Below are 9423 nucleotides of genomic sequence, written 5' to 3'. Positions count from 1 at the left end.
CTTTGACCATCGAACCTACATAAAAACGTGTTAGTAGTTTCATTTGTTGTCTTTTCCATGCATATGCCAAGGTTCTGCACAGAGAATCAGTACCAAAAAACCAAAAAAAGCAGAAACAGAATGCAAAAGAAAACAATTTGCAAATGAAAAACACTGTCTTTTACCTCTGTTTCTGGCCCTACACAGACGCAGAATGTCTGACACAGGCGTAGAAGTCTTGACACAGGCACAGAATGTCTTTGACATAGGCGCAGAATGTATAACACAGGCGCAGATTGTCTAACACAGGCGCAGAAGTCCCCAGAAAACACTGCACTACCCTATTTCTTGGGTTTTTAACTTGCAAATCAACTCAAAAGCATGATTAGGGGGTTAGTTCATGTCGGTTTCACCAATTAATGTAGCTAGGAAATCAGAAATCATCAAAGAAAATATCAATATTAGTCATTAGCTCAATCACAAAAGCTCAAATGCAATGATCAATCCTAACACACTCAATAAAGACATGAAAACAAAACATTCAAGATTTGAAAATTAAGCAAACCAAATGCAGATTTGAATGTCTCCTTCATGTGGCTCCATTGTCCTTCTTTCTCCTTCAAATAGCTTTGTTGTGGATCTCACCTACTAGTGCATGATCATGATATGAAAGCAAGTAGACAAGATGATTACTCAAGAATACTCGAAGCGTGATTGATTCGACAAAGTGATTCGAAAAGTGATTAGTTGGGGATCAGGGGGCCTTTGATTGAAGAAATTCATCCAATTTATAGATAAATCAGAGAAAAGAAAAGATTAGCATGAAATTGATATTAGAGGCAATTGATTTCAAAAATGGCACAATTGAGTGGAAAGAAGAAGGTTATGACACCTTCTATGTCATGAATTATGACATATTGCCAATGCAAAGGTTAGAGAACTAAAAGCCTATGACATCTTGCTATGCCAATAGTATGACGCACGAGAAATTCATGCTTCCACTGAAGCACAAAAATAGGGAGAACTAGAGAAAAATTAATTAGGTGGAAATTGAATTTGACAAATTAGAAAATAGGAAATTAGAAAATTAGAAATGAAGAAATTAGAAATTTAGTGAATTAATTAATAATTTCTCATTTATTAATTAATTCACAAAGAGAGAATTTAGAAATTGATGAAAAATTAGGAAAATTAGGAAATTAGAAAAATAAGTGAATTAATTAACAATTTTTCATTCATTAATTAATTCACAAAAAGAGAGGGAATTAATTAGCCAATTAAATAAATATTTAATTGTGACAGGAAGACCTAGGATAAATAAATAAATTATTTAACCTAGATGGAGAAAATGGAGAGAAAATGACAAACAAGGTTAAATGAATAAATCATAAAACCCTAGAAGATAAATTAGGAATGCAAGGACGACAATTAGGTCTTGATGTAAGATTGATTTGATGTCGATTCGACCATGATTTTGAATTGATAAATGATCAATGTGATAAATGATTTGATTGATAAATGCACCAATTGACGAGGAACAATGACAAATTGATCCAAATTGACACGATTGAGAAGGACGACGATTGATGACAAATTGATCGCAAAATGACAAGATTGAAAATGATAATGCAAAACGACAACATTGAAAATGATAACGATCGAAGACAAATCGATCGTAAAACGATAAGATTGACAAGAGGACAAAACCCTAATTAGGATTGACGATGTCCAAAATGATGACAAATTAGCACGCACATTGATGCGACAGGATAAGATTGACCAAAATCATGACTGAAGATTGTTGTCGACAAGACCAATTTTGAAAGCGAGACAACTGAAGAATGCAGAAGAAAGACTCGATGCTCGCAAATGATAAAGACCAAGTGCGTGACATAGGAGAAATGTTAATGCGATGCAAAAACCTTAAAATAAGGCAATGCGCAAATGTTAAAGTATGATTCTGCAAGCATTGACCATTTTTAGGTGTCTACACATTGATCTGATGGGTGATAGTTCGATGTAGCTACCATACTACTTTACCGACTGAGGGAAAGGACTTCTCAAAATAGAAAAACATACAGACAAGTACTGAACCGAACTTTAGTGTGTTTGCCGAGTTGTTCTTCTTCGGCTTCCTTATTGTGTCCAGGTTCTCAAATAAGTTCTTTAGTAGCACTTCACATAAGTCTACTTTCATTCCCTTCTTTACTAATTTGTAGGCTAGGTCCACTACAGCACATGGTACACTATTTTCTCTTGCAGATTGGAAGAAACAGTAACCAATAACTCTGATTGCAAATTTTAGTTCAGCATCAGTGACATTATTCAATTTCAGTCCTCGGTAATCGTATTCTACTCCAGTTAGATTGATTAGCTCCTTTTGTGATATCATTTTCTATGCACGAGCATGATCGTAGATGGGATATCTGGTGATTAGGTGAATGAATTCCTTCATGATCTTGAACGGTTGCTCTTGTAGCCACATGAAATCATCATGTACTCTACTCAATACAAACTTAACCCATTGGGGTTTGAACACATGAGGATAGACTAGGGCTTCAGTTAATCCCTTGATTCTGATATGTTCAAATTTACTATCCAGTTTGTCATCAGTGCACAGTTCATCATATGTGACACTAATCTCTACATGATCGAGTTCCTCAACATGGCACTTGGTAAAGAATCTGACATCTTCTACCAATAGGACTCGATCTGGGATGAGTGAAAATGCAGTTTTATCATCCGGTTCTGAGGCGACTTTAGGAGTTAGGGAATACTTCAAAGATGGCTTCTCCACATTTTGGACAACTACAGGGTCTTGGATCTTGGGTGCCATGGTAGATCTCGAGTAAAATTCGACAAGTTATCCTTAGGGTTTACAAGTGACTTACTCTTCACACTCGGTAGACACTAGCAATTTGACTAGATCGGAAACTAGCTAAATAGTGTGAATAGATTGATGTAAATACCTCAAAATTCACTTTGAATGAAGTTTGATCACTTTGATTCACTCTGCTCTGCTTCTCAAAAAAATTGGTGAATGATAATGACCGCAAAAACACTTTTAAGTACTCAAAAATACCTTATCGAGCTCCATGCAGGTTAGGTCAAGATATTAAATGCACTCAGTTCACCTTTTACCAATTTACTCCATTTTTTGTTTTCACCGAGTACCCAACTTTTCTTTATTAACTGACTTGATAGGTTTCCTATATACACCGACTTGACAGGTTTCCTGTATAGTATACAAACTGACTAATTGCATCTTAACTATGCAGATTTTGAATTCTGTTCATAATAAAATAGGAACTGTTATGATTTAACTTTTAAAGAATGCAGTCCCTTCATACCTTATCTTGACTAATTTGAAATAGATGCACCTAACTTGGTAGGTAAGGTGCTTTCTTCATCAGACATAATTTCTTTCTTTTTCCAAATCATCTTGAATTTTTCTTTTATCTCCTCAGTGTCTCTTCTCGATTGATCTCTACAATCTCCAGCTAAATGTCTAGCTTTGTGACAATGAAAACATGCCATACCGAGATTTCTCCATGATCTCCATTTGTTCATTCCAAACGTTATAAAACAGTTGGCACTTATATGTCCATATCTTCCACAACATTTGCACCATATCCTTGTATTGTAATCCCATGGTACTGCTACATATTGTCGGTAAGGATCTGTTTGAGTTCGGTATCCTCCAGTGTTTGCTCGGTGTGGATACTTCATGTAGTTCTTTGCTTAAACCAACACTTCTCGATATTATGTCCATATCTATTGCAGTTTTTACAAAACCATTTGAATTTTGCCTTCTAATGGTTGTTAACAGACTTTGTCCTACATTGATTAGGTATGTGACCATATTTATTGCAATTATAACAATATCCATTGGACTTAGAGATATTCGGTTGCTTACCTTTTCTGATCTAGCATATGTTGGCAGTATGACCTTGATTTCCACAGTAGTAGCAAATAGGCTTCTTCCTTTTGATGTTATTCCTTTTTTCAGCTTGTTTTGATGATTCTCCTCTCTTGGTAGTATGAATTCCTTTCTCGGTAGAGTCTTTTCCTTTGTAACCGAGTCCTCCATCTTTGTAGAGTCTTCTTGTATTTAGTTGCTCATCCAACATCTTTGATGCTTCATAACTTTTCTCCAATGATTCTTTGGATTTCTTTTCTGTTTCAAGTTCACCTGTCAACCTTGATACTTCAAGTTTCAATGATTGATTTTCATCATTCTTCAGAATTGCTTCATGATGTGCATAACCTAGTTGATCTGTCATATTTTGTTGAATACCAGTTAACCTTATGATTTCATCATCCTTATCAGATACTAGAGCTTCAAGTTGTTATTTCTCTCTTTGTAGATCTCTTGCTTTATCCTCAACTATCCTTAATGCATCTAGATTTTCAGTCATTTGTGTACTAAAATGTTCATGTTCTCTTTTCATTGCTTTTAGTTGATCAGCCAATGCTTTGTTCTTTTCTTTCAACATTCCAATCATTTCTTCAGTCTCTTCAGATATACTGTTCTCAGATGATGTCTCGATTTGTTCCACTAGCTCTTGAGAATCCTACAAGTCATCAGATAATCTTCTCCTTACTTTCAGAGACTTTTGCATTTGCCTCTGCATGTCTGCAATCACTTGATTTGCATTATCTAGCTCTTCTTGAAGATGCACAATCCTCCGAGATTGTTTGTAGCCTTCCATTGCTAAGATCTTTCTCTTTAGGTAGTTAAACCCTTTTCCAAGATTCAAGCTCTGATACCAATTGTTAGGCCCAATATAGAAAGCTAATGTACTAAGAGGGGAGGGGTGAATCAGTACTCCAAAACTTTTCTTTGATAATAACCTTACTGTTATGCATAAACAGAATAGTGCAGTAACATAAAATAAAACTATAATCAATAGATAACAATCATACATGATTCACTCCATAACACATATATTTTGGTCACGCAGAAACTCTTGGTTAGAGAGAAAAACTGCAGTGGGGATGGCACCCACAACTTCACTACTGCAATAATAAAGAATGCTCAGTTAGAGCTACATTTAGCTATTTCTGATAGCTTACCCTGTTAGGAGTATTAAGATTAGTTAGATCTACCTTACTAAAGGATTTTTACAACACTATATAAGTGTAGAACCTAGTTAAAGGATTTACAATTTATAGACTTGGTTGGAGTCTTTTACCCTGTTAAAGGTTTCTCTTACAACTACAAAATATTACAATATAATCATTACAAATATCTACAACTTTACATCTGAAATGCTAAAGTAGATTCTATGTGCTCTAAATAAGATTACCTAGCTTGTAGCATACCTCGGTAACCCATAATGAAACTTGGTAAACTCTTCTGTTTACTCTGTTCTTTGACTGTTCACTGATAACATTCTCGGTGACTTCTCTGTGTCTCTGTAACAGTCTTCCTTCATGCATACACACTGCTATCTCATTGCATCTCATACCATATTTTTTTCTAACCCTAGAATCATGTTATATATATAGATCTCCTATAGCGGTGATCTGATTCATTGCTTCGATCTTACAAAAAGATTCTTCGAATGAATAACTAAACAAAATATCTCATAGGTTAGATTGGCCTTGTAATCATACACAATCTCCTAATGCAATTCCCAATGCAAAAATGGTTAGATGTGCCTCGATCTTGTAACATGTTTTCATGTGCATGTCCAGGTTCAATGTATCTAGTAAAACGCTTCACTCGGTGAATATCAACTCGGTAAGTTAACTTTACCACTCGGTAGCCATGAAACTTTACTTGTTAAACAGCTCGATGAATACTGTGTTATGTGGCTGCTTTCTTCAGTAACCGACTAGACTGTTCATACCAACTTCTCTGTGTGTACCGACTACATGATTCGGCAATACTAACCGACTAGAATATAGTATGACTTTGGATATGAAACTAATGGCAATTTGATAAGTAGTAACAGATTGAGTATTCTTTGTTTAGGTGATTATGCATGCAGAGCTAATGGTTATGGTATTATTGATACAACACATGCATATGTATTTTGGTGAAGTAGTTATCAAGTGTTGAATGATATTTCAAGTATTGAGTTTTATTGGTTTAGATGTCTGAAGTCTTACTCTGTTTAACCGGTATTGCCATGGTTAAGTTCAGTGATGAAGACAACTAGTTATCATTGTTTTAACTTGATAAGTTGTTGAGAAGTTTTTTCTTGTACTGATTCACCGCCCCCCCCCCTCTCAGTACCAGTTAGGGTATTTGTTGTTCATCATTATTCATCATCAACCTATTAGCCTGTGCAACTTATTTTATTAAATCATCTCCAAATTTCTAACTTCTAGGCTATTGCAGAATTTTCCCCTTTTGATTTCTACTCAGTAAAATTGTTTTGTTCCAGGGAGACAAATTTTGGACTCCATTATTACTATGCATGAGAAAAATCATTCCTTGGTTGCTTCAAACACATAGGGTTTTTTGCTGAAGTTGGACATTGTGAAGGCTTATGATAGGGTGGATTGGTCCTTTTTGAGGAAAATTCTTGATGCCTTTGGATTTTCTGGGAGGGTCATTATCCTTATTTGGCAGCTCATCACCATGACCTCAACTATTGTTATTGTCAATGGTTCACCATCTCAATTCTTCAGAGCCTCTCGCAGGTTAAGGCAGGGATATCCTATCTCTCTTATATTGCTCACCATTATTACTAAAAGCTTGGGTAGATTCATTCATAAACATGTGCTAGAAGGGACTCTAAAAGGCTTGAAACCATCTTTTGCCAGTTTAACTTGTTCTCATCAACAGTTCATTGATGACACTATCCTGATGGGGAGCTCTTATATTGGGGAAGCTAGAGTTATAAATTACACCTTAAGCCTCTATGAAAAGGCTTTGGGATAGGTGGTTAATAGAGACAAGAGTTCCATTTTCTTCTTCAATACTCTTGAGGCTAGACAAAATAAAATTGTCGATGTCCTTGGCTGCATGATTGGCTTGCTCCCCTCAATCTATTTACGTCTTCCTTTGGGATATAATCCTTCTGATTCATTTTGGCTTTCTTTGATTGATTGCTTCAATAGGAATTTGGCAGGATGGAAGGGTTCCCTTCTTAGTTAAGCGGGGAAAATTCAATTGCTAAAGGCCACACTACAGAACCTTTTGGTGTATTCCCTTAGCTTGTTCAAGATTCCCTCAAAGTTTGCAGATGTTCTTAAAAAAATTCAAGAAAGATTTCTTTGGTTGGGGGTGGAGGAAAGAAAAATAATCCCTCTGGTGGTGTGCAAGAATGTCTGTAAACCTAGAAAATATGGAGGTCTAGGGATTAGGACTATCAAGTCTTTTAATTTAGCTCTCTTGGCTAAACAAGTTTGGAGAACTTTTGATTGCAGGAGAGAATGGAATACTCTTTGGCTTAACAAATATCTCTATAATGTTCATACTTTTTCAAGAGTTTCTGAACTCCTCTCAAATCCCTATTGGATCATATCTATAGAATAACATTATTAAGGCCAAGGATGTTGCTAATCATGGATGTCATTAGAAGGTAGGGAATGGAAGGAGTATCCATTTTGGGATGATTGTTGGATCGGTAAGAGTTTGTTGGCCTCTGATCCTTTGTTGGGGACTTTTAGATATGTTTGTATTGCTTCTTTTGGGTCAATGGTGGTGGACTATTGGGTTGAAGGGAAATGGGTGAATCTCTTTTTTATTCACTTCTCTCTTGTTGAGATACAAGTTTCTCTATACTCCTTTGGATTAGAGAACAGTTCTAAAGATGAATTGATCTGGAGGTTCTCCTCAACTAGTAAATTATTTGTTGCTTTTGTGGCCTATTGTGATGATCCTCATGTTCCATGGTGGTCCAAGTCAGGATTAAACATTTAATACCTAAGATCAACATGTTTTTTTGGCTTCTCTTTTTGAATAAAATACTTACCATAGATAATATTTGTAAGAGAGGCTTTTCTATACCTAATATATTTTATTTATGCTTGAAGGAAGCTAAATCTGTTGATCATCTTTTTCTACACTATTCTTATGCAGTGGAATTTTGGAGTCAAGTTCTTCAGACATGGGATCTTTGTTGGATCTTTCCTAGTTCAGTTAGGGAGTTTGTTGACCAATGGAGGGCGCCTACTAAGAATTATTTATTAAAAAATTTATGGTCCTTTGTGTTTCCTCATGTGGCATGGGGTTTATGGAAGGAGTAAAATAATTGAATCTTTAGGGAGACCTATCTTCAGCCTAAGTTTGTTTTCAGGAAAATTAACCAGGCTATAATTGATAATCTCTCTACTGTCAGTTTAAAGTGTAAGACTCAAAACAATGGTTTTAAAGACTATGAAATTAGGATTGCCAATGCTTGGGAAATTAATTATGATATATCACATTTTGTTAGGCCCAATTCTAATATTAGAGCTAATCTTGGTTGGAGAAAACCTCCTCAAGGTTGGGCCAAAATTATTTTTTATGGGGTGGCCAAAGTTAACCCTGGGCCGATAGGATGTGGGGGAGTGTTGTGTGATCTTAATGGCAACTTTCTTTCAAAGATGGCTCTCCCATTGGGAACTCGAACTAACCATCTTGTTGAAGCCATTGGAGCCTACCAAAGCCTCATTCTTTCTAGACAACACAATTTCAAATGTGTTTGGTTGGAGGGAGACTCAAAAAATATCATAAACTATCTAAGGGGTATTTCTAAACCCTCTTGGAATGTTAAAATTTGGATTAAAAAATATAGGGATATTATTAAATCTTTTGATAAATATTTTATATCCCATATCTATAGGGAGTCTAATGTCATGGGCTACTACCTTGCAAATAAAGGCGTTACTATTATGATTCAATTGAGTTGGACCAATGGGGACAAGTTGGAGGCTAAACTTTTCATGTTGATCCTTCATGATAGAAGTCGAGGCAACGATATTAATGATAATTTGTGCCATCATGACTAGAAGTGCATCTAGAAATATCGACTCCTTTCCGATTTTGGCATGTGGCCAAAGAGGACAAAATAATAAGCGTGGATTTATTTTGCATGCTTTGTAGGTGTATATTGGTATTTTGTGGGCTTTGTTCTTTAGATTACAATCCATGAGTGTTGCTAATCACATAGAGAAGCTCAGAATGGGGGCGCCAAGAAGAGAACTGAGCCATCAAATTGTGTGCAGTTGAAGAAAGAGCACACGCTCTGGGGGCTCCTAGAGAAAGGGGGTTTTACCCCTTACACTGAAAGGTTGTAGGGTCAAAACAAGGATGTTACCAACTATTTTTCCAAGCACTAGAAAGATGGGACTGTTACTCTCCATGGGTGGAAGGTGTTGGTTGATGAGAGCCTCATTGACCAAGTCACTAGCCTATCAACTGATGGTATGAAGTATTACAGGGATAGGACTTATACTGAGCACAATGTGCAGAACATCCCAAAGATTGAAGATGAGAGAACTAAA

Source organism: Cryptomeria japonica, chromosome 5, assembly GCF_030272615.1.
Source record: "Cryptomeria japonica chromosome 5, Sugi_1.0, whole genome shotgun sequence".
Taxonomy (NCBI): domain Eukaryota; kingdom Viridiplantae; phylum Streptophyta; class Pinopsida; order Cupressales; family Cupressaceae; genus Cryptomeria; species Cryptomeria japonica.
This window is presented reverse-complemented; position numbering follows the sequence as displayed.